This window comes from Phyllostomus hastatus, unplaced genomic scaffold, assembly GCF_019186645.2.
Source record: "Phyllostomus hastatus isolate PE091 unplaced genomic scaffold, TTU_PhHast_1.1 phas_contig_38, whole genome shotgun sequence".
NCBI lineage: Eukaryota > Metazoa > Chordata > Mammalia > Chiroptera > Phyllostomidae > Phyllostomus > Phyllostomus hastatus.
The window spans coordinates 18227764-18252884 of NW_025333869.1; the positions used below are offsets into that span (position 1 = coordinate 18227764).

Consider the following 25121-nt stretch of genomic DNA (forward strand, 5'->3'; position numbering starts at 1 on the left):
GGCTGGCCTGTCACAGGTATTATATGGAGCATGGCTAAACATTCAGAGCCCTGGGCTCAACTCCATACCCAGAGAATCAGACTCCAGGAAAGGGGCCTGGGAATCTGCATTTAAGTAAGTGCCTACATGGCCTGCATATGTTGTGTCTCTATCTTGAAGTGTCATCCAGAAAGTTCCCACTCAAGAGCTGCAGTGAGGACCTGAGAGGCCAGTATCCCTGGGGAGGGAAGTATCTGGGCACCAGAGCTAAGGACACCACTCTCAAGCACATGCCCCCGGGCTGAGAGACAGCAGGCAGCTCCCTGAGGGCACTGGTCTACTGTTAAGAGAGAAGACCGGCATAACTAGAGTTGAATTCCATTCCCACAGCACTTCTTACAGTGGGGCAGGCTTCTCCCCACTTTACAGATGAGGAAACTAGGGGTATCAGAGATGAAGTCGGTTGTCTAGACTTACCCAGTTGAAAGACAGCAGAGCAGGGATTTGAACCCACAACTGACTTTCTTAAATCGATGCCTTAACCACATGTCACCCTGTATCCTTTACCACACTGAAATTTACACGAGTGACCTGTGGTGGTGAGCTCTCCAGCAGGGGAGGTGAGCAAGCAGCAGCTAGAGGAGACCTGGCAGGCATTAGGTGACCTAGATCAGCCCTCCTGTAGCTGAGACTGAGAACAGACTGAGCTGGCTAAAGGATGCCAGGGTGCTGTTTCTGTGTTTTCTGCACACAGAGAAAAATGTTCTATATTATTTATAGGTCTCAGTTCATCAAAGTCTTCAAGGCTCAATCCTTGGCCACCCTGGAGCTGTGGGCCAGAGGATGGCTGGGCTACTCGGCTGAGAGGGCAGGGGCTCAAGGGGCTGGCTCCCCAGGCAGCTGCAAGGGCCTGGGGGTGGGGGGAGTCTGGGTAGGGGCAGGGCTGAGTGAGCTCACCAGGCCACCCAGTAAGAGCTGTCATAGGTTAGACTGTCCCACTGGAGTATGGGCCAAACAAAGGGGGCACCATGGGAGCATTCCACAAAGCTCTGAAGCAAAAATCTTCCCACAGTCTCCAAACGAGGTCCCCAAAGATGCCTCTGGGAAGCAGTGGAGGGTCTCCAACAGCTGGGAGGCAAGATGTTCCGTTTCCCAAGCCGGAACTGAAGAAGGGTGGGAAGCACTTACCAGGAAAGACAGATGTAAAGGAAAAGCTTCCTCAGATTCCCATTAACCAGCTCTGGGGGCAGAGGGTGGTGTCTGTGGTGTGGTGGTGGTGGTGGTGCATGTGCAGCCCCCATAACCCAGAGGCTCTAGAGGGTTCTCTGGGGTATGGTCTGCCCAATAGTCGGGATGGACTGACCCCTGTGGGACCACACTGAGGTCACTGCCTCCTCCCTATGCCTGCACTGCCACAGCCCAGAACTGAGACACCAGACAAGTGGACCTGATGCCTAGGGAGCGGAGGCTGAGAGGGCCAATTGTGCCATGCAGTGCATGACACTGTTTCTCACAGAGCCTGTGTACCACCTCAGAATCCTTAGTCCCGGCGTGCCAGGCACTGGGCTGAGGACATGGCTCAGAGCCTGCCTGAACCTTCAAAAGGCTTACAGTCTATCCAGGCAGACAGCAGGCAGCCGGCTTGGAGAAGCAGAGACAAGGAAAGGCTGATGGAGGGGATGGCTGGGTCTCCCTGGGCTGGCTCAGTGCACATAAACTCTTTGCCTCCCGATGCTGGAAGGAAACAGACCCTTGGCGGGGGCTCCTCTTGAGGCTGTGGCCCTATCCCTGCCTGCAGTGGGGCATTCATGGAGTGAGGACAGGCCCAGCACTAGCACCTTCTGTGACTTCCACCCATCCTGCCCGAGCAGAGAGGCAAACGAGTCACCAGAGAGGAGCAAGGTGCAGCAGAAGGGGCTATGGGAAACAAAGAAGAAAAATGGCTCTGGGGGGTTGTCTCTGGAGGGGCTGTTGCACTGCTTACCTGGCTCCTGAGAGACACCTCATCTCTGGGGAGCTCCTTCAGGCTAGCAGAGGTAAGGCCAGGCTCCAGGGAGCCCATTCCTGCCTGCCCTATGCAGCCCCAACCCTGTGGGAAACCTCTTTGGGCAACTCTGTAACCCCCACTGCACCCTAGATGATGTGAGAGGAGTGGGGGATAGGGGTCCTCCCTTCATGGGAGGGGCTAGGTGCTGTCACCATCAGAACCTCTGTACTTTACGCTGTGTGCTTGCCATTAGGGAGCTGGGAGTGACCAGGGGCAGGACTGACCCCGTGTGGCACAGCCTGTAACAGGCACTTTGGTCCGGGCTGCTGGGGGTCAGGTGGAGAGGCCCTGGAACACTGGACCCACCGCAGGGGGAATGGGAGGAGCCCTCTACCAGGATTGAGGTTCGCTAGCTTGGGTGCTAGCTACAGTCCTGCCTGCCTCAATTTACCTTTCTGACCAGTGGGGTGTGCCTCTGTTCCTTATTTTGGAGGGCAGAATAGAAGCAGCTTTGCCTACAAAAAGCGTATTTGCTCTGCAGACTCTCATTTGTGAGAATGCCTTCCCCAGCCTCCATTTCTCTACCTGCAAAGAAGCCTGGGCCCTCCAAGGCTGTGCTGTCCAACACAGCAGCCAGGAGCCACATGTGGCCACTGAACACCGGCATCTGTCCACATGGTGACTATGTTAAATTAACACCAGGTTTCAAAGACTTAGTAGGAGAAAAGAATGTGAAATGGCCAATACATTATCATTCCAATACACAATACAAACTAAAAGATGACATGGCAGTCTGAGCACTTTGAAGGGCATGAGGACATAAAGGGAAGGGCTGAGTTCAGGAGAGTTCAGGAGGAAATGACCAGGGCCTCGGAGAGGTGGAGGCCATGGGGGTGCTAGGGGGGTCCCGTGGGGACAGAGGCCCTGGCTGGTCGTATGGAGAAGGCACAGCTTGAGGATAGCTCCAAGAGGTCCAAGCCATGCGGCAGCAGGAGGGCTTCTGAGGCAGGAGGAAGTGCGGGAGCAAAGGTGTGTGGGTGGGGACATGTGCTAAAGATGAGGGTGGTGGGCACAGTGAAGCTGCAGCCCAGGGCACTGACTGTTGGGAACCGTCCTGCCTGGTATCAGAAGCTGAAACCCCCACCTAGGCTAAGGCTAAGGGAACGCCCTTGGAACCATAAGCCAGCAAGGAGACAAAAGCTTATCTCCCTGGCAGGAATGCTGCTTCTGCTGCTTTATTCATAACTGAACCCCCAAAAAGCTTGGTCGGTTAGCCAAAGACGGGTAAGATTCCCCACGGGGGAACGACCTAAGACAGGCACGATCACTTTGGGAGGCCCCCCAAAAGAAGGACTTGGGGGGCTGCAGCAAAAGGGGGTGATGGACCCTTGCTCCTCGGCTTTGACATAGCCTGAGTTCTCAGCGTCTGGAAGAAAATCTCCTTATCTCTTGGTTGCCTTAGTTCCCTTGCTCCACCTAAGCCTGAAACAATGACAGGGTGGTGCAGCTCGGTACTGAGAAGTGCGGATTCCCCGGGTGATCAGGCCTAAGAAAGAATATGTAAATTACTGTGAAACCTCCTTTGTTTAGAATGCTCTCAGTTGAATGAGAAGGGTCTTAGGAGGAAGTTATGTTCCTCAGTCTTACAGCTCTTTGACCCCAACTCAAAATAGACCGGCAGAGTTCCTTGTTTTCTATGGTTCCTTACTTCCCCCTAATGAGTACTATACTTTACTTGAATTATTATGCAAAATGAGCCCAATAAAAGCAGGTATGGACGGTAAATCAGCGTGCTCCCCACTAGGGGGGGTGGCCATTTCGTCCCTACTTCCCCACAGAAACTAGTCTGTCTCTGTGCATGTTGTTTTTTCTCGCATGTTTTTCATCAAGCCATCCACAGCGTTCTGTGGTCACTGCTGGCCGGGGACCCACGCGCAACAACTGACAGATGATGCTAGTGTGTGATTTGGCCATGGAAGGAGGTCGGGGCCAGGTGGTGGTAGCTTCAAATGCCAGGCTGAGTTGGCCAGGTACACAGCAGCCACTCCAGGAAGACTGGAGTTGGCCAGGGACCAGGACCCAGGGAGCTCTTGAAAAAGCATCCAGGTGAGTGGCAGGGTGTCTGGTCACCAGCACTCACTGGCCCACCTCACAGATCACCAAGACTTCCCAGACTGCTGTTCTCTAGGAGTATCCCCCTGCCACTGTCTCCTTCTCCTCCTGATGAGGACAATTCATTTATTCATGAGCATACACCCACTCCCATCAGGCAGCCAGCTTCTGGACACCTTACTGACACTTATAGCAGGAATTTCATTAGTGCTGGAGGGAAACTGGGTTTCTAGCCTCATTAGTGGATGCGGCCCCCTCATGCTCTCCTGCTGTAGCCCATGGCCAGTGGCCCATGTGCCCAGGACAGCACAGAGCAATGTCAAAAGCAGATGTCTTAGAGCCAGGAGATTGGGCTCTACCTTGAGAGGTTGGTGTGATGGGGCATGGGGATGGGATGGTGCCCATCCCCAGCACTTGGCGATACCCAGTACACAGCCTCCAAGCAGCTGAAAGTGTGGGGTGCTACCTTGAACACCTCCAAAAAGCTGTGTGGGGGGAGGGAGCTGTGTGTTGGCCAGAGCTGGATAAACAAGGTGAAGGGTGGCAGGTCGGGAGCCCAGGAGGTCTCAGTTCCGCTAAGTTCTGGTGATGATGGAGGTGATGACAGAGCAGATATGCTGCTTGGACACCTGGCAAGGAGTGACCCCAAGGGAAAAGACAGAGGAGGTGAGAAGGTCCCAGGACTCAGGGAGGAATTCCAGAGGGGTGTGAGGGGAGCCTCACATGTGATGGGACAGGGAGAGGTGGCTGAGCTGAGAGGAGGCAGAGCAGGGCTGGCTGTGAGAAGAGGGGCGGGGCAGGAGAGCAGTACTGCACAGAGAATGAAACAGAAAGACACAGTCCCGTGGAGGGACAAATAAACACATACACACACACACCCCTCCCCGAGCTGGGGTTTGGAGGCTAAGGAGAGAAGAAGTAAGGAAACAACTAGGGCCAAGGGTGCCAGACTGCTCAGAGGACCCCCTGAGTAGGAGGCCTCCCTGCCAGGGGGCACTGGGCCCACCCGGACATGTCAGACCAGGCACTCAGGGGTTGGCAGCCCAGAGCAGGAGGCAGGGGCCTCCAAGCACTGTCTTCTTCCCTGAACGTGGGGAGCTGCCAAAATGGCCAGCAGGGGGACAAGGAGATCAGCGCTCTTGACCTGGGCATGCTTCCCCTCCAGTGTCCCTCAGGAGCTTATCTTGTCCCACCACAGTCAACTCTGCCATGGTCAATGCAGTGACAGGGCCCTGCTGGCCAGTCTGAATGTGAGGCCCGAGCCACGCCTTATATAGCAATAGCTTGAGATGCTAGGGTCTTGATGGGAGCTGTGAGTGGGGGATGGGATGGGTGGCACTCACATATGGATAGATAGTCTCCTTCGTTTGCACACTCACACATATTTCTATGCACATCCTCATACTCATTCATGGCACTTACCAGCACACACACACCCCTTACACATGTTCCTTGTCTCCAAGGAAATAGGCACCAAAGCACGTAAGTCCTGCACAGGCAAACGCACACTTCAGTTGCCTCCCCTGGCCTAACTAAGGAGCCTCTGAGAAGGGACTCTAAAGCAGAGGGGCTGCCCTCTCTGACAGTCCAGCCTCCCCAGTGTCCATCTTAGAGAGCCTCATGGGCTGTCCCAGACTCAGGAATGCCCTGAGGCCCTCAAATCTGCTGCCTGAGTGTCCTATACAGTCCCAAGGCCCCAGGTTGCATGCTTTTTAGTGATGAGGAACTCACTACCTGCCCAGAAAGCAGCTTAAAAAAAAAAATCTCCAGACAGCTCAGACTCTTGGAAAGTACAACTTGAGGATGTGAAGGAGACAGTGTGGTTGCCGCTGAGGGGCTTGAGCTGTGGGCCAATCCACTGGGCAAGACTGTCTTTTCATCATTAGTTTGGAAAGTGGCAGGGCTGACCCAATCTCCCTGGCTGTTACTCTGAATTATAACAGAACTAGAGAAAAGATGTCCTCCAACTAGTACCACCTCCTTGTCTTACGATAGCCAACAAGGACCCAAGATAAGCTTTCATTCATTTACTCAATAAATATCAACTGGGCACTTACCTGTGCCAGGCACTAGTATATGGTCATGAACAAGTATAATCATTTAATATTCTGTTCTAGCCTGCCCTTCACCCATTTAACAGGTGGCAGAGTTGAGTCCAGGGAAAGGCAGAGACTTGCTCAAAGTCACCCAGGGAACCAGGGGTCCTGGGCAGAGCCTCAAGTGGGCTGCGGCAAGTACTGACCATCTGCCAGCCTCTGGGAAAAAGGGAGAAAGCCACCGCCCGCTATTCCCGTCCCGGTGTTTCTAGGACACAAAGGTATTGATTACTGGCCTCGCCTTGGAGTGGATTTCTTTTCTTTTCTTTTTCCACCAAGATTTTCTGTTTCTTTCTTTCTTTTCTTTTCTTTTTTCTTAAAGAATATACTCCAAGCTGCTCCTATGATTAATTACCAGCTGCCTAATGCTCCGCCACTGGCAATTTCTGGAAAGGGAATGAATTACCTTGAAAAACATCCGAAAAGAGAACCCACCGTGAAGGAGAATTTCAAAGGTTACCTCACAATTAGCAGTGGGTTCCCGCAGCCTTACTGAGTTGCCAGCAGGCCCTCCAGGGAGGGGTAGTCTGCCAGCTTTCAGGGGCCACCCTCTGGCTCTGAGGGCAGCTGGGCTTGAAGGTCTGGGCAAAGGCTACAAGGCAGAAATGGAGGTGGTTTCCTGAACACCTACTGAGAATCTGCCCGGTGGCTGTGCCCCTGGCCTCTCAGGCATCCTGTGATGCGTAATTCTAAGGCACCACGGTTCAAATCCCCACTCCACCACTTATAGCTCTATGGGTTTCTTAACCACTTTGGGCCTCTGGAGAATGAGGCATTAAACATACCTCCTCAGGGTAACTGTGGGGGAAATATGTATTTAAGGCGCATAGTACCTAGTACACAGTAGATTCTCATTAAGCTATACCATTTAAAAACATACCAGGCTTCTAAGCATTCCCACAACAGCACTCTCAGCTATGTTGGTATAATTATCCTCATTTTAAGATGACAACTGACTGTTCTATTAAGGGAAAGGACTAACCCAAGGTCACATAGCTGACAGTAGGAAAGAAAACCAAGACCTGTTCTCTGGTTCCAGAGCCAGAATGAAGCAAGGAGGATGCCCAGGGCTTGCCTGGCCCTGCCTCTCAGCACCTGGGCGCAGTGGGGGCTGAGGGGAGAAGCCAAGGGCAGCAGGGAAACAAACCAGCAAGGCCTCATGCCAGGGCAAAGACTCTGGCTCCCCTAGCCAGGCTGTAGAATCATGGCACAAAGGGCCCTGGCCCAAGTGAGCATCTTTGTGAAGGCTTCTTGTCTCTGGGTTGGGAAACCACAAAGGAGGATCACACAAATCACCCTCTGGCACAAGGCCAAGTGTGATCAACCAGAAATGCCTATTGGTGATAAGACACGCTGGTGTCTAGGCCAAGGGCCTGCCTGCGAGGTTGAGCTCAGGACCTCAGGAGCTCCTTGGGAGCCCAAGTGCCCGTCTCAGGCTGGAGGGGCAGTGTGTGTCTATCCTGGCATTTGTTGGTTCCTGAGGAAACTGAAGCATATGGGAAGGAGGAAGGCTGCATTATCCTTGAGGAAAACAATGACATATCCTGAGCATTTACTGTGTGCTGGGTGTGCCTATGCAGGTGCTGCAATCCCAATCCTTTAAATTGTCTATAAAAGGCACAGAGAAATGCACAAGGTCATGATGGATAAGTGGCAGGGCTAGGATTTGAATGCAGGCACTTTGACACCAGCACCCAGAGATGTGTGAGTGCTCACGGGCACACCTCAGCGCATTTCTGGGAGAGAAGGGGATGAGACAGCCATAGCACCCATTTCAATAAACAGGCCTCTGCTCCCCAGGTCTCCTCCTCCATGGCTACCATGCTGCTCAGCACACGGGGCCCACATGCCATGGGGTTCAGAGTGGTATACAGACAGGGCTGCTATGTCATGGCTGGGGACACAAAACCTGCCCCTCTCCCTGAGTGTATCCCCCCACACCTTCCCCTGGCAGCCTCTCTAGAGAAAGACTAGGCCTATGAAGCCCCTGAAGGTCTTTTTAGGGGCTGACAAGGTCTCACCAGGGTGGATGCACCCAATTCTGCCTGTGAGGGCTGAGGCCCCAGTCAAAGGCACAGTGCGCTGGCATCAGTACCTATCCCTGACTCAGGACACAGCTGTTCCTTCCCCAATCAGCAGGCCAAGCTGATCCTGCCCGCTCAGCTACACACCTACCTCAGTGACCTGAGAATCACCAGTGTCCCACGTACCGGCCAGCAGCTCGCGGTGCCTCTGCCTCACTCCAGCTCCATCCTGCTGCAATGAGAAGGGATGGTCAGCAGGCCCACTCTTGGCTCAACCCTGGAACTGAGCATGCTGCTACAGCCCATCCACCCACCTGCTGGAAAGTTTACTGCTGGCAAAACCGAATCAGCACCACTCCACAGATGGGGAATTTGAGGGACCAAGAGGAAAAGGGGCACAATGACAGGGTGCCCAGGTGCAAACAGGCCCCTGACTCCCCACATCTGTCAGTTACCAGCTATGTGATTGTGAATATGCTCCTGGACTCTCGGTTTCAGTTTCCTCACCTGTCAAATGGGATCACAATCTCTCTCTCAGGGATTCTGGGATGATCTAAGAATGTATGGTGACAGAAGCACTAGGCATTCATTCATTCACTCAATAAACATTTAACAAACACCAGAGCCGTGAACAGAATAGTGGTACTTGCCCTGATAATGAGCAAAGAATCAAATAAATGGTGTCTGCCAGAAATAATGAGTACAGGGACTATGCAGCATAGACTGTAGGTTTAGGGTGGCCTCTTTGGGGAAGTAAAGTTGAAGAATCAGCTAGAGAAAGGCAGGTCAAGATGCACAGAACAGCATTTCAGGACAAGGGAATAGTATATGTGAAGATTCCAAGACAGGGGGAAAAAGCTTGTCCAGTGGACGACCTGAGAGTGAGCACTGTGGTGGGTGCACTGGGTATGAAGGGGTGAGAGGGTGGAAGAGGCACAGACACCTCTTCCCCCCAGTGGCTTGGGCTTCAAGGAAACAATGGGGCTGTAGGGGCATGATTACCTTTGCTATGGGGGGTCCAGCTGGCCCATCTTCTCCATAGGCCCCTGGTTCTCTCCCTCCCCCCCATACCCATGGGGTCCCATGGCAATCTAGGAGGAGCAGACCCAAAGGCCAGGCCAGGTAGGGTGGGAACCACAGAACCCTCACTTGAGTCCCAGCTGTGACGGCACCCTGCTGGGTGGCTCCAGCCAATCGCCACGTTCCTTACACCTGTGTGCCCTGCTCTAGAAATGGGAAACCTGACTGCAGGGCTGAGCACAGCTCAGATTGAGACATGTGGCCAACTGTGGGAGAGGGAGTGCACATACCATAGTAACCGTGGGCTCCCACATGTCCCGGGGGGGGCTGGCAGAGGCCTCTGACCGAGGCCACACCTCACTGTGTAGCAGGCAGGGCTGCCAGGGAGAAAAGTGGGCTCCCCCTCTGTAAGAGGCACCACAGCCTGGTGGTGGAGATGTGAGCTCAGGAATAAAAATGATCTGGTTCTAGTCCTGGTTTCATCTTCTTACCGAGTGGGTGCCTTTGGGCAAGTTTCTTAAACCTCTCACTGCCTCAGTTTCCTCACTTGTGGGAAGCGATGCAGGGATGATGAGGGACCTCCCTCAGAGCTGCACAAACTGTATTAGGTATGTGACATGCAGGCGGCTTTTAGGGACGCCAGCTGAAGCACAAATTACCTGGCAGGGGCTGGCACAGGGCTCTATGGTGCAGTGGGTCCCTAAGCCCTGAGCTCCCAAAGCTGCCATCCCCACCTCAGCATAGAAAAATGTCTCCATGTCTTGACCCTTTGGCCCTGGCAGTCCCCAAATTCTACTCACCATGGGAACACAAATGGCCCTCGAGTCCACTGACTCCTGCTCTCCAATTTTACAGAGGAGGAAACTGAGGCCCAAAGAGGGGCAGTCACTGCCCCCATCCCAGGGTCACACAGCAAGTCAGTGGCTGGGGCAGAAATGGAATCAGCCTCCTGCTTCCCTTCTGCCCCGAGCTCAGGCCTTTCCTAATGGCAAGCCAGCCCACAGACCCGTGGACAAAGAGAAAATAATTATTTTGGCAGCTGAGACAGAAGCCAGAGCCGGAAAGTGCTCACTCACTCCATGAGCATTGTCCAGGCCTCAAGGAACACGCCCGCCCATCCTGACTCTCAGAGGCAATGGGGCTCAAACCGCGCACGTGCGCCTTGCTGCTCCTAGCCACCCAGTTCTTCGGTGTGGGCTTGTGCAAAGGGACAAACAGGCCTGGCCAAGGTCACACGGTGAAGGCACTGCACCTGGTGCACCAAGATGTGATTTGGGCCCTGGTGGGGGACGGACGCCCTTCCTTATGGGCCTGCATTGGACCCCCACCTGGGAAAGACAGAGGAGTAGGATGCTGGCCTTTATTCGTTGTATAGTGGGTTCTGCCTGGGATGTTTCTTTAACCATTGATAAAAGGCTATGCTGTAGAAACTAAGCTAGAATCTCCAAATTAAGCTCGAGGCCCAGAGAGCCTCCCATAACTTCCTAAGGTTATACATAGGTAACAGGGAGCTGAAGAGTAATAAGAACAGAGCTGTGACATAAGCAGGTGGTCTGCTCCCACTCGTACTCTGCCCACTAAGGTGACCAGCCAGGGAGCCCACACCCTGCCCAGCCCTGGAGCTGCTCAGCAGTGCTGCTCAGAACGACTGCTGGGCACTCAGGGTTCCCTGTCACCATGCTGGGAAGCCCCTCACACTGGGTGCCATCAGGTGGGAGTAGGGGTGGGGGACTCAGGCCTGGGTTAGGCTGTGAAGACAGAGGCAATATCATTCATCCCTCACCTCAGCGACCTTAGGTGAGGCCACACCTCGTGCGGACTTGGCTACCTGGTGAGACCGAGAAGAAACAGTGGGATGAAGCAGGTGTCCTGCTCAGAGCCTGACCAGACCACGGCCATGAACAACATGGGTCCACTGCAGGGAAATGTTTTCTGCTTAAAAGGCACTCAGTGCCATGAAGTGGGTGTAGCCTAAGCCTTAGGGCCTAGTTGGGGTGGTGGGCCAGCCAGTTTCCCCTTGGGATGGTGCTCCACTGCCCAGAGGGTCCTGTGGGCATCCTCAGCTCAGGATTCTCACTCTGGGGGTGGATAGAGGAGCAGGCCCCTGACTGCAGGGCGGTGTCTGACTGTGAGGGCAGGACGGGGTGGTGTGCAGACTGCAGGCTGAAACCTGCCTTCACTCTCACCAAGTGTCTGAGCTCCCTGGCCAGGGCGCTCAGGGCAGTAATGGGCACCCACTCTGCAGAGCAAGACAGGGTCTGGGACATGACAGAAGTCACCTGGGCCAGAGACTATTGCAGGACCCAAGTGGGTTCTCCCAACAACACCCACCTTCCCATCCCCTTCGGCTCCTGGGATCCCTGGGAAGAGTGGGGTGTAGGCTTGGATGGAGGCACCAGGCCATTCTGGCTGGGGCTGGGGCTGGCCCAGACAGATGCAGGGCTGACCCCAGATTCTTGGAGGAGAGGTGCCTGCATCATAGGGTGTCCAGGATGTGGGAACCAGGAGGGTCTGTGCCTGTGGCTCTAGCCTGAAGCTAAGTGACTAGTTTTTCTCTATGGCTGTCAAGGATTGGGAGCCCACATTATAGGCTGGAGCCCTGGCCCTATCTTCAGTGTTGAGGTCGAGGGGAGAGCTGGGTTTGAATCTCTGCTTGCCCTTTATGCTAGGTGATCTTGAGCAAGTCATCAGCACCTCTGAGATCCCATCTTTGCTCTAAACAAGGGCTAATTGCTCCTCCAGTTACTCATCCACAAGGGGAGGCTCTAGGCTGCCCCACAAAGCCTGACCTTGACCTACCCACAGGCAACTGGAGAGTGGGCCAGACTACCCCAGTAAGGTCCATATGGCAGGGAGCTACACTGATGGCACTTGTAAAGAGTTCAGGGCTCCTGTCACCTGCTGCTAAGTCATACAGAAGTTCCCCTCATGCCCTGGTGGCTGTGAGGGCTTAACGAGACTTTGGGTGTGTAGATACAGGAGCCACAGAGTAAGGAACAGGTCAGCCAATGGTGGCTGTTAAAGTTTGGGGGAGGGGTAACTGCTCAAGGTCATAAGTGGCCAACTTTTGGCCAGAACTCTGGTCATGTGAGCACCCAAACCAGATCTAACCTGCTGCTCTGCTGGCTAAACTGACCTGAACCAGCTCTGGCCACTCTGACCCTCCTACTGAGCTGGAGCTGCAGCTGTTCCGATCCCCTTCTTACAGATGGGCCAAGCAGCTGCTGGTCAGGGTCAAATAGTCAGGAGCCCTGTCTCTGGCCCTGTATGGAAACAGTGGCCTCAGACCCAGCTCCCAGGCTCTCTGGAGTGACATGGGCTCACGCACCTGAGACCCACCCGGGGAAGCCTCCCCTTACATGACCCTGGAGCAGGCCCTGTCCTCCCCTGGTTGCCAGTGCTGGCTCCAGGAGCAAGGCAAATATTTACCCGGATGGTTATCCAGACCTTGCCGGCTGCCCCGCCTCCTACATTCCTGGAATACATGTTCTCTGACCTCACCATGCTAGGGGTTAGGGGGAGGCATCCAGACATGGAGACATGGGTTAGAGTCAGACTGAGGAGCGGCCTGGGCCTGGTGGAAGCCAGTGTGATGGTGGGGAAGGGGTTACCTATGCTACCTATTGGCCCCCTTCAGGCAGCTCCTCACACCTGCTACTAATCACACACAGAGACATACACACACACAAAGCCCTATGCCCATAGAGTGAGCAACTCCGTCTGCCACACACTCGGCAATTCTCCCACTTTCCAGGGCTCTTCCTCCCCAACCGCAGTGGCTCTTGTTGCCTGTTCCACCCTCAGCACAACCCTGTCATCAGGGAGCTGTGAAGTCCATTTGCAGATGAAGAAACTGCCCAGCAAAGACCAGAGGTCACAGAGCTGGAAGTGGTAGAACATGCACTGCCTCATCCCAAACTGCACTATCAATAGCACCGTGTTACTCATTGGGTCCATCCTCCCATGCCTAAAGGATCTCTTCCTCCAGGCTGCCTTCCTGGATAGCCCCCACGCCAAGTGATTTTTCCCTTTTCTGAACTTCCAGAATATTTGGTGGTGTTTCTTTCATTCTCCTTGAGTAATCAAAACTGAGTGTCTTGTTACCTCTCGAGCTGTGAGACCCTTGTCATATTCACTCCAGGCACAGTAGAGTTGAGCTCAGGGGCTTGGGTAGCACTGATGCTCAGGGGAGGACAGAAATCTTGAGTCTTTCCACCAAAAAACAGTAGCTGCAGTTGGCCTCAAGGAACAGATAACCAAACAGCCCCAATGAGTGGGTTGGTTGGGGTTGAGGGGCCCTTCTGGGCAGGGCTGCATAAGAATCACAAGGTGCCCTTGGTTAAATAATCTTGTCTGTCTTTACTTCCTCAGAAGTTGCTCTGACAGCTTGCCCACTCCCAGGTCCAAGGAAGCCCAGTGTGTCAGGGCCAGCCCCCTGCTACATGCCCCTAAGTTTTCCACTTGCTTCTTTCCTCTGAAATCTTCAGAAAGACAGATCAGCAGGGTTCAGCTGACCTGCTGGAGACATGGAATGCCAGGCTGAAGTGTGGGCCTGGCAAGTCTGCTGCTGGGCCCTCAGGAAGGCCTCCAGGTGGAAAAAGCTCCAGTGGACAGAAGAGGGCCAGTGCAAACCAGGACCACACCCTGACACCAGGAGGGCACTAGAGAGCAGGTACTGGAGAAGGGTGGGGGTGCCTAGAACTGTCCTCTCTACCCACCTCTCTGAGACTTTGTTTCCTCATTTTGAGAACAGGAGCTATAAACTAATTTCTATGGGGTCATTCCTTCATTTGTTCATTCCATCCATCCACCCACCCACCCACCCATCCATTTCCTTCTTTCAACAACTAATGACAATGCCTACTATCTGCCAGAGGAGGGAAAGAAGGAGAAGAAAGAAGCTGGGGATGGGCAGGTGGGGAAAACGAAGGCAGGGCCAAAGGCCAACCTGTTCATTTGCCCAGCCTATATACAGGCAGGTAATCCTAGGACAGAGTGCTGAAGTGTGTGCCTAGTTCAGCCAGGCAACAAAACAGGGGTCAGAGGCATCATCCTCTTGTGTAGAGTCTCTCATACAGGAGGGCCCCTCTCCTGGGCAAAGGTCCAGAGGCTTGGCAGGATAAAAGCTTTGGGCTGAAAAAAGAATTATATGTGGCCTCAGCAAGCAAGAGACAGGTGCATTCAAGGGGCAGGGGCACACACAGACATCCCTGGGGCCCCTCCAAGGCTTTACTCCATGCCCAATCATGATTTGCTGTGTTCTCAAGGCCATGTTGGAGTGGCACCTGCTCCAGGCACCCTGTCAGGCCTTCAAGTCCTTGTTTACTCAGTGGGCATCACCAGGCCTGAGGAATGATGCCCACCCATCCTGCCTCTCAGGTGCTCTGGCTCATGCTGCACCCGTGTGTGCCTTCCCTCACCAAGCCATCTCAGCCCCTTGGTACTGGCCTTGTGGAAAGGGGCAAATGAGGCCAGATAGAGGAAGGGTCCTACCCAAGCTTACAGGACAGTAAGTAGTGGCATCAGGGTTTGAACCCAGGCCCAGTCAGGGACTGGATCTAGTTTGCTGTCAGTCTGCATCACATTCCCATCTGGGAAAGGGAGATGGAGCAGGAGGCTCACTTCCTCCTGGAAGCCTTGCCTGACCACCCTAGTCAACACCTCCTAACCAGAAGACTGGCTCAGGCTTGTAGGCCACTCGTATTAGAGGAAGAGAAACGGGTCTCCTCTCTCTCCAAGTCATCAAATGAACAATTTCTGCTCTAATCAAGGGTGAGGGCACACATGGATTGATGGCGCATGGTGTGGTTTAGGTTCTTACATACCAGAGTCAGGGCCTCAGCTCTGTCACTTACTGAGGTATATAATGCTGGGCAATAAGCTAAGTAAATCTGGGCCTCAGTTTCCTCATCTGTAAAATGGGGTTAGCAAGAGTCCTTATTCTCCAGAATTGTAAGGACTTACCAATATTATTCCCATATTGCACTTGCACAGGAAATGCTCAATAAATAAGGGCTATCGTTATCATCAGTGGCTTACGTTTGCTGTCAAGTGCAGACTCGGGGCTTGCCCCGGGTAGAGGCACTGGACCCCTTATCACAGATATGGAGAAAGACCTGGGACACTGGGAAGATGAATCCTGGCATCAGGCCCCTTCTGGAGCCAACTCAGGAATAGGCCCAGTGGATCTGCTTCCTGGAGATGGGGTTCATGAGGTCCACCTAATCCTGGAAAAGGGGCCCCGATCCCTTCCCACAGAAAGGCCAGGCACTGAGCATCCTCTAGATGCAAGCTCTGTGCTAGGTGCTCCCTTCCACACCCACCCTCTCATTAGGCCCCATGGGGTGGGCAAAGCCTCCCCCTTAGCCAAGGTCAGGGTCTTGCTCAGAGGGGCACCTAGCTAGAGTTGGCCAAACCAGGGTCTCAAGCACCCCCCTGGGCATTTGCCACTCCCAATGAGAGTAATCAGAATGGAATTTTCTGCCAATGGCCCCATGTTAGGGGTTTTGTCTCTCACCTCTGTCCTACTTGTGGTGGCCTGGCACCTGGCACCTGCCACCTGGCCCTGCACTGCCCATCTGAAGGCTGCCCTGGAGAAACACCCCTGGGACAGCCCCAATTCCAAATCTTCTGCAGCACTAACGGGGCCTGGCAGAGGCTCTCAGGTGAGTCCTTGAAGGTCCTGAGTCTAAGACTGCCATCTCACAGAGGAGGGGAGGTAAGTCTGGAGAAGGAAAAGGATGGGCCCAAGGCCAACTCTGGTGTTGGAGGTTGGCCTGAGGAGCAAGTCACCTGTCCCTCCAGGTCTGTTTCCTCAACTGGGGCTATCCTGGCTGGAGAAGTGGCGGAGCCTACAACACACCAATGATTAATACAGGGCTGGGCAGCACCATCGGCAGTCAGCTCCATGGGGCAGCCTGGACTCCAGGCCCTGTGCTCCCTCCACTCGAGGAGGCAGGCAGGATGATCAAGAGGCTGAAGGGCACAAGCACGCCCAGTGGCACATGCAAACCGCCTAGCACCAAGTGTTCCCAATGACCCCATTCCTGGGCCAGGGGCCAGTCCCCTGGCGGTCACCCTCTCCAAACAGGCATCCCTCTGGGATTCTGCCGCAGTGGGCCAGGCCAGTCTGCAGTGGTGGCCAAGGCCCAGATTTACAAATGCTGGACAAAGGAAAGTACTGTTCTCGCTAGCAGAGGTGGCGGGTCTGAGCACGGCACTAATGTCACCCAGGCCTGAATGAAATTCTGGTTCTGCTGCTTGCAAGCCATGTGGCCTTAGCTAGGTCCCTGTTTCACCGCCCCCACTTCAGTTTGCCCAATAGTACATCAGGGAAGGAGAAGGGGAGGTCTGATTGGGGCAAGTGCCCTGGAGGGGCCAGGCCACAGGAGCTCTTCCTGTTTGTAGGGAAGCCAGCTCTCTCCCAAAGGACAGCCCCTGGCAGATATCTGCCTGTTGTCCACAGCGCCTAGCACAGGGCTTGCAGATACAAGCCCCCAGAATGTTTGCTGGATGAACGAATGAGCAGTGATGGGAGGTGTGGTGTGAAAACAGATTTAGATCAGAGAACACAGCAGCTAACACTTGCACAGGACTTACCACGTCTCAACCAGGCCCAGCTCTGACAAACACTATTTATATAGTTAACCCACTCAATCTCCACAGTAGTTCTATGAATTAACAATGTTATCCCCATTCCACAGATGAGAAAACAGAGGCTCACAGACACGAAGTCACTTGCCCAGTGTTAGAAAGTGGCAGAGCAGGACTGAGTGCAGGCCCTGGGCTCTAGAATCCATTTGCTGGTACACAGTGGGGCCCCTGGAGAGCAGCCCCTCAGAGGCCATTCCTCGGTGAGGTTTCCCACAGGGCTACAGGCCCAGCCCCCAGCGTCTGAGTTAACTGGTCTGGGTGGGTGCCCTTTCAAAGCTGCCCTGGGTCCCACGTGCAGCAGGGTCTGAGAACCCCTGGTCAGCCCATCCTCACTCTTCAATGAGGAAACTATTGTTCAGAGAGGGACAGGACATGCTCAAGATTTCCCTGAATGCTTGGGGGTGGGGCCTGAGACCTGAAGTCTGGTCCCCTGACTTGTCCATCACAGGCTTTAAGCTCTTGGAAACTGCACTGTCACCCAGCCCAGCAGCCCAGCAGCCCACAGGCGCAGATGTGGGCAGGAGAACTGAGGCAGACAGGCGCAGGGAAGCCAGAACAGCACGCAGCCGGATGACACACAGGCCCAGCAATTCCTGACTCATGGCCACCCATCCTGTGACTCCACCCACCACCAATGTCCCCACCCTGGCTCACACCCCACAGCCCACTGCAGCCACCAGAGACACCTCCCATTTAGAACCAGAAAGCCACAGAGAGAGGAAAAGGCAGAGGGGCCCCACCCAGGGCTGTGTGGGAAACCCAGACAACCCTGAGCTGGGGGTTGCAGGGAGGGGGAGGACTGTGGGACATGCAGAATAAGTGACATTAGTGCTGACCCCTGCCTTACCCTGTAGTACCTGCATACTCCCAGCCTGTGCTAGCTTTCCACCCTGTGGACCACCAGTCTACAGGAGGAAAACTGAGGCCTGCTGATACCATGGGGCCCCACACCTAGAGGAACATGCCAGGCTTCCCTGCTTCCAGTTCTTCTCCCTGAGAATGTATTATTCCTCTGTCCAAGAATCTTCAATGACTCCCATTGTCTGTGAGTCCAGTTCTGACCCTTCGGCTTCACATTCAAGGCCCCAACCTGACTCTGACCTATAATCTTCCCCTACCATGTCTGGGCCTTGACCTCTGTATCCCTGCCCACATTAACCCTGCTGCCTGGCATACCTCGTCCTTGTGGCCTGACACTGGGAAGGAAATTAACATCCACCAAGGGGCCACAGGGTTTCAGACACTGTTCTCAGGATCTCAAAGACTCCTTACAGATCTTTATGATACTGGTTCTGAAAGGCCCATATGACAGATGCAGAAGCTGAATCTGTCCTTAGCCACTGGAGGCTAAGCTGTCACCACCCACGGGGAGGAGTTTGGGCTGCTGGGGACTATGGTCTCCTCTGTTGCCAACAAGCTCCCAGCTGGTCCATGAACTCAAGGTGGCACTGAGCCTCTGTCAGCCATCCAATGCCACAGCGACTTGGGGTACTCACCTTGGCATCCTGACTCTCCCTTTGGCCCATTTTGGTAAGCAGTGGATACCCTGGGCTTCAGCCCCAGCTGATATGAAGTTGGGTTTGGGCTTGGGGCTGCCCAGCTAGGGGAGGTGTCATGAATCAGAGCAGCAGTGTAGTGTGGTAGCCAAGTGCTACCAGATCTGGGGCCAGCTGGTGGGTGCAAAAACCAGTATAACCACCTCCGGCAGATGGATGCACCTCTCTGTGCCTCAGTTTCCTCCTCTGGAAAGGGGGACAACAGGAGCAGTGATCTGTTGGAGTTGCTGCGATGATGACCATGAACTTCTGTAGACAAAGTATCAGAGGAGTACCTCCACAGGGTACAACTGAAGTGTTTGTTGGATTAAGTATTATTACCCTGTTCCTCCCTGCCCCTTAGGCTCAACACCACAACTAAAGGAAAAGGCAAGGCCTCAGGGAGGGAGGAGAAAGATTTGAGGGTGGCAGAAGAGTTTGCCCCTCAGCACTTACCCCTCCCAGGTTCCAGGCCACAGGTCTGCTAACCTGGCCCACATGCCTGATCAGAGCAGAAGCTCCCAGCTCCTGAGAGGAGGGAGAAGGGAGGAGGGAGAAGGGAGGGCTTTCTGGGCAGAGATGCCCAGCGTTGCCCCTGTGTTGCTAGAGATGGGATGGCCCAGAGATGGGACATGCTAGCACCATCCCATCTCCACGGGGACACTGGCAGCCACCCATGTCTCTCTCCCTGCCTCAGGGTCATCACAGACAAAGTGCCCTTGGCTGGGCTGGAGACAAACACGTGTGGGATACGTGACAGGAGTCTGGTTAGTTCTAGACCTGGTTGCCTTTATAGGGCACAACATTCTTCTGGCCCTCAGCCTTTTTTCCAGGGGATGCTCCACAGCTGGGCAGAGCTGCTTCTTCTCCCCTTTCTTTCTACAGGTCAGGCCCAGAGTAGATGAGTGACTTGCCCAAGGGACCAGCAAGATGGTGGTGGATCCTAGACCAAAACCCTGGGTTTCTGGTCTGCCAGGCATAGTCCCACCATGAGGTTTCTCTTTCCAGACCCCCAAGGTGACTGACTGACTGAGAGAGGATAGGTCACCAGCATGTGGGCAGTGAGGAATGGGTGTGGGCCCAGAGCTTCCACCTAAGGGAGGGGGTCAGAATAGGTCAGAAGCAGGGCAGGGCAGCCCAGAGCCGAGGTCCAGCTTCCTCTCTCAAGAGGGCATGATTCCTGGCAGCAGCTCCCACGGGAAATAGTAGAAGCGCCACCCTTGGGGACATGGGGTGGGATGGGGGGTGCCTAGGCAGGGTTTCCTGTTGTGGGGGTGGTGACCACTTACTGAGGCCAAGTGATCTGTGTGGCTGTGGCCCTGAGGCCAGGCCAGCACTGGGTTTCACCTCTTCCCTGGCTCAGACCCAGGCCACCCTGAGTCCCATCCTCCAGGCCCGCCCTGGCTTCCTGTCCCACAGGCCCCACCCAGCCCAGGAGATAGGGAGGGTCCTGTGGAGGCCTCCTCAGAAGTGCCGAAGTTTTCTGGAGCAGGAGTGGGCAGGCTTCCCTGGCCTGCTCGGTGGCCTTTGGCCTCTGACCTCTAGAACTCTAGCTATTTGTTTTCCAGCAGAGCCTTGACAGAAGTACCACTGGGATTTTCTCCTACGAGCTCACAACTTCAGACATGACTGAGCAGGGATCAGCCCCCCACCCTCCATGAGCAATTGGATCACTGCTTCCCCCAACTCTGGGCAGAGGGACAGTATCATTTCTGAGCCATGCCAAAGGGACGAGGACAAGGGGAGAAGCGGAAGTGGAACAAAGTTCAAGCCTCCAAGGTAGAACTCGCTAGTGGTGGAAGATGAGCAGCAGCTTGGCACCTCGTGCAGAGATGTGGTATTCTAGCTGGGCAGCACAGCCCCCACACTAGGGACAAGGTGATATTGAGCACTCAGGGCAAGACTCCTTCATCCCACCTAAGCTTTGCATGCCTGGATCCTTAAAGTGCCAGGAGTCTGGGTGAGATGGGTGCACCCTGGGGAACACCCCAGGGTGCTGTGGGGCCACCTATGGTCTCCAGGTGAACCCAACCCATTTTCTGTGACTCGGTAGCTGAAGGCTCACCTATCCACCAGTGGAGATATGCTGGGAGTGGAGAGGCTGGTGGCCTGGCCCAGTGAGGGGGAGAGGTTTGAATAGAGGCCCCGAGTCTCCACTCCCACCCCTCCTGGCTTCCTTGAGGGCAGGCTATAGGAGGCTCTGGCAGCTTAGGCCTCTCTGAAGGCTACTCTGCAAACAGATGCCTCAGAAAGCCAATAGGCCAGGGTGAGGAGGACCCTTCCAGTTGTCAGTGTGCTCACCATGGACAAAAGCCTCTTATAGCTCAGTTTTGGGGAAGAGCACAGATGGGAGGTGGTTTGAAGCTGAATGGGCTGGCCTTGCCTGAGATTACCTCAGGGTCAGGGGCAGTGCTGGGATCTAGGTCTCCTGCCTATGCCATGGGCAGCTCAAAGACCTCCCCATGAAGGCCACTGACCAAGCTCACAGCAGTCTCTGGAGGGCCATGCTGGGAAGGTGGGCCCAGCACAGGACACACCTGTCCATACTACTCCAGTCAAACAGGCTCCAATGGGGCTGTCTGTGGATTCAGCTTGATGTTCTGCCTGGGCCTGGATGGACAAAAGCTTGAGAGGGACAAGGTCAGGGAGGCTAAATGCCTAAGGTCTGTGGGTCTGTAGTGAGCAGAGTGGAAGACAAAAGCCAGACTTCAGTCCTGCTGGGTGACCAGGGCACCCATTACCAAGAAGTTTCTAAGACAGCCATATACAATGTTGAGTCTCCTGACCCTGAGGGCATGCAGCCCAAGGCCAGGACATAGAAGTCTAGGTAGCATTCTGGGACACTCCCCTAGTAGCTTTATAGCACTAGGTATAGCAGTAGCTTTTCTGGCACCCTGGGTTAGAATCCACATTTAGTTTTGGGTGGCAGGATGGCTGGCCTGGGTCACCAGCTCAACAACTGGCCACCCAATCTCCATCCCTTTCCTGTATAGGAGTTTCCCAGCTATAACAGCCTTGAGCTCATGAGCCTGTAGGGCCCTTCCATGCTGAACACCCTCAAATTCCATCATAAGAGAGACAATGTCTTTCAATGCTCTGTGTGGCCCCGATGCCAGCTCTCTGTGCCCCTTATCCTGGGTACCTGGTATATGAGACACCAGCCCTTTTGGGGGAAAGTATGCCTAAGCTTCCCAAGAACCCAGGGCAGCCAGTGGGGTCTGCGGAACCCTGTTCGCCACCCAGTGGCTGCCTTCTCTTCACCTCACCTTAGCCTGGACCCTCAGCCCACCTGCAGATGTATTTGACGTCAGCTTGGTAGGAAGCATCTCCAGGGCCAAGGATATGACTTTTACTCAGCACAAGCCTGGCACAGACTTGGCTGCCAGGGAATGTTTATCAAAGAAGGGAAGAGGGAAGAAGCATGAAGGCAGGGGGACAAACAGACACATGGATGCAGATGGGGTCTCAGAAGCATGGCTCCCACAGACCACTACAGCCATCCTCCTCCTCCAGGCCCCAAGGGCACTGTGCCCTCTATAGCTAAGACATTTCATACAGGCCAGGTAAACCTGGAGGAAAGTGGAAGGAAGCCCTACCATTTTCCCTGAGGTTCTGTTGCCCAGGTGGGCTTGGAGAAGGCCCCAGACATCCCTGTACTCTGCCCATATCTGCTTTGGAAGCCTGGCTCCAGCTCTCACCTCTCTGGAGAAAGGGGACCCTTTCCCCAGCTGCTCAGTCTATGATGGACTCACCTTGCCTGTTGTCCCCTGCCCAGCTCTGGGGTTTCACCTTCTGGAATACCTTATGACCAGGGTCTTTGCTCTAAGAAAAATGGTCATGCCCATCCAACGGGAGGAAAGTATGTCACAGGTATGGGGGTTCCACAGAAGTTCTGGAAGAACTGTGTTCTGACAACCCTACTCCCCTGCCCAGCTCAGGTCCTGGCACACAGTAGGTGCTGAATCTGTTGAATTAACCAGTGGCTTGCTGGATGTATGGGGGAAGGTCTGACTTGGGCTCTCCCGTTGAGGGCCCAGGACTCAGCAGCCATCTGAGGGGACATGACAGACAGTGGCCATGTCCACACATGCATTCCCTCTGGCCAGGCTTGGCCTCTTCAAGCTCCTCATGGACAGAGAATGCCTGCCCTCTCTGTTTTAGGGCTGGGAGGGTTCTTTGTAGTCAGCAAGTCTAATACCTTTTCTTGACAGATGGAGGTGGGGGAGGTACAGGGAGGGTGGGGGATCAGAGTAGGGTCATTCCCAGGCCAGGCCTCCTCATACCACATCCAGAGGCCCAAGAACTGTAGGACCTGGCTCAGGGCTCCCCTCTGTCCAGGAATCCTTATGTCTACTGCCCCCACCAGTGTGGCCCCCTCCCCCGGCTCCATGCCTTAGTTGCCTGGCTGCAGCCAGCCTGAAATGCTTACTTAAAACAAACAGGGAAAGTGGCCACGTGACTGGCTAAGGTTTCCTAGACCAGGGACACACAGACACACAAACACACACATGGGGCACAGATAGCCACTCGCTGCAGGTCAGGTGGTCATGTGGCCTAGAAGGGCAGGGACTGGGCCAGCTCAGGTTTCATGTCTCTAAAGGACAAGTGACCAGCCTGCCTCTCCTCACCCAAAAGAATGCCTTCTCCAAACACTTGTTTTCTGCTTCCTGGATGTGCCAGGGACATATTGGACAGGAATGGAGGGGAGTTAGGGGAGAGGGGGGGAGAAGGAGGGGAAGAAGCACAGGACTTCTGGCCCTCTGGTGCTTTCCTTCCGCCCTCCCCACCCAGAGGGCAGATGCCTGCTGGGAAACAGTGGCAGCCCAACAGCTCTGAAGGCAAAGAGAATCCCAGAGCTCAGAGCTTGGATGTGGGGCAGGAGGGGAGCTGAGACTTTGTCTCTGAGTGAAACAGAGACAGACCTGTTAAGGCCTTGTACCCGGAGTAGCAGTTTTGCAACTGGACTCCACAGCTCAGCCCTGGGGGCATCCAGGGGATAAGAAAGGGTGGGGAAGGGGGTTAATCCAACTTGACAGGGACAGGTTTGCCTTTGGTCTGTTGTTTCGGAAAGGTCTGTGGGCCAGGGTCTTGGGTGCTCTTCTAGCTTTGGTGGTTGGGGGCAGTCTACGCCTCAGACGCTTGCACAGAATGTCAGGCCTGTCATTACCACCCTGACTGACACTGGTCCGCTCGGGGAGAAAGAGGCCACATCTCTTGATAGACAGGGCTGAGACCTGACTCTAGGGGACCACCACCATCAGCTCTGTAGGGGTCTAAGCTGTCTTCTATCCTTCCCTGGCTTTAGACCTGATCCCTAGGAACCTAACAACACAGCGATTCACCTCAGGCAGTCTGCAAAGAAATGAGGGCCATGGCTGAGAGCTCTCAAATAAAAAAACAATTCTGGCCAGGCTTCTGCTAAGCCCTTTTTCTTATGTTATCTCTTTAAATCCTCACCATAGCCCTACGAGGTAGGTAATGTTGTCACCCCATTTTACAGATGAGAGATCAGCAACCTGAAGGCCACAGGGTCATTAAGGGGTGGATCAGGATCTGCACCCAGAGGGGCCAACTCATCCATGTCTTAACCAGTGCCCAGTGTACCAGAGGCAGGCCCTGGCACAGGCCTGTCCTTCTCAGCGAGCGAGCTAGGGTGGGGTGGGAGAAGGTGGAGAGACAGAAAAAAACAGAAGTAGAAAAAAAGCAAGAGAGAAGTGATGGAGAAATAGCAAAGAAAGATGGGAGACAACACTGGGAAAGAAGGCAGGAATGAAGGAGGGAGGAGAGGAAGGAGGGAAGAGAGAGCAGAGGCAAACAGAAGGGGAAGAAGGAGCAGCTGGGTGAGAGAAAGAAGGGAAGGAGAGGAGAGAAGAGAGGGGAGGGGAGTAAGGGAGAAGAGGGGGGAAGGGAGGGGAGGAGAAAAGAGGGGAGGGGAGGGGGGAGAGGGGAAATGATCCATAGGGAAGGGGAAGGGGATGAAGGAAGCAGAATCCAATGAGAAACACGGACAGGCAGAGGGGGGTCGGGGAGGGAGAGGGCCTTGAAAAACACACACCCTCAAAGAGAGAGAGAGAGAGAGAGAGAGAGGGAGGAGAGAGAGAGAGAGAGGAGCATACCCACCCACCGAACATTAAATACCTAACAGGAGATGACAAATCAAATGGGAATTACTGCGGTAAAAACATAATTAGAAACTTGATTGAAGTTAAACAGAATTTACATAACACTGCAAATTAACTTTACACGGAAACTATTCACTGGGAAGGCAATGAAAAGCCATTTCATTAGTAATCTATATTTAAACAATAGGCACAATGGAGCCTTCTGATGAGGAACTTTGTGCCTTCAACCTGAGCGAATGCCAAAGTCCAGGGGAGAACAGAAGGCAGTGGGTGCTCCAAGAGGAAGTGGGCAGGGTCCAGGACAGGATCCCTCTGCTTGCTAATGGGGGATGGCGGTGGGTAGACACAGTAAGCCAGATCAGATTCTGGTATGGGTTCCACCCTTGACTTGCTGTGTGGCCATGGCCAAGTATCTTACCCTCTCTAGCCCTCTGTTTCCTCCTTTACAAAATGAGGAAGCTGGAAAGGTAGTTTTCATGAAGGTGCCTGCAACTGTGGACACTGCAGAAGAACCCTGACAATGCGGGTGGGGGGAGGGCAGCAGTAAGAATGCTTGGGATTCAGACCAACTGGTTCACAGCTCTAGCTTGCCA

The 25121-nt window shown here is 54.3% G+C and overlaps 1 protein-coding gene across 5 annotated transcripts in view; it reads right to left on the reverse strand.

The window, feature by feature from the left end:
* ZMIZ1 (zinc finger MIZ-type containing 1) overlaps nt 1–25121 on the reverse strand; it is a 227258-nt gene that overhangs the window by 134080 nt on the left and 68057 nt on the right. For 3 of the 5 annotated variants that reach the window (XM_045841875.1, XM_045841877.1, XM_045841872.1), the window contains exon 3: nt 8350–8430. The gene's annotated coding sequence lies outside the window, so the exon portion shown is untranslated. The remainder of the gene's footprint in view (nt 1–8349; nt 8431–25121) is intronic. The other 2 variants (XM_045841873.1, XM_045841874.1) reach the window with 2 other exon arrangements.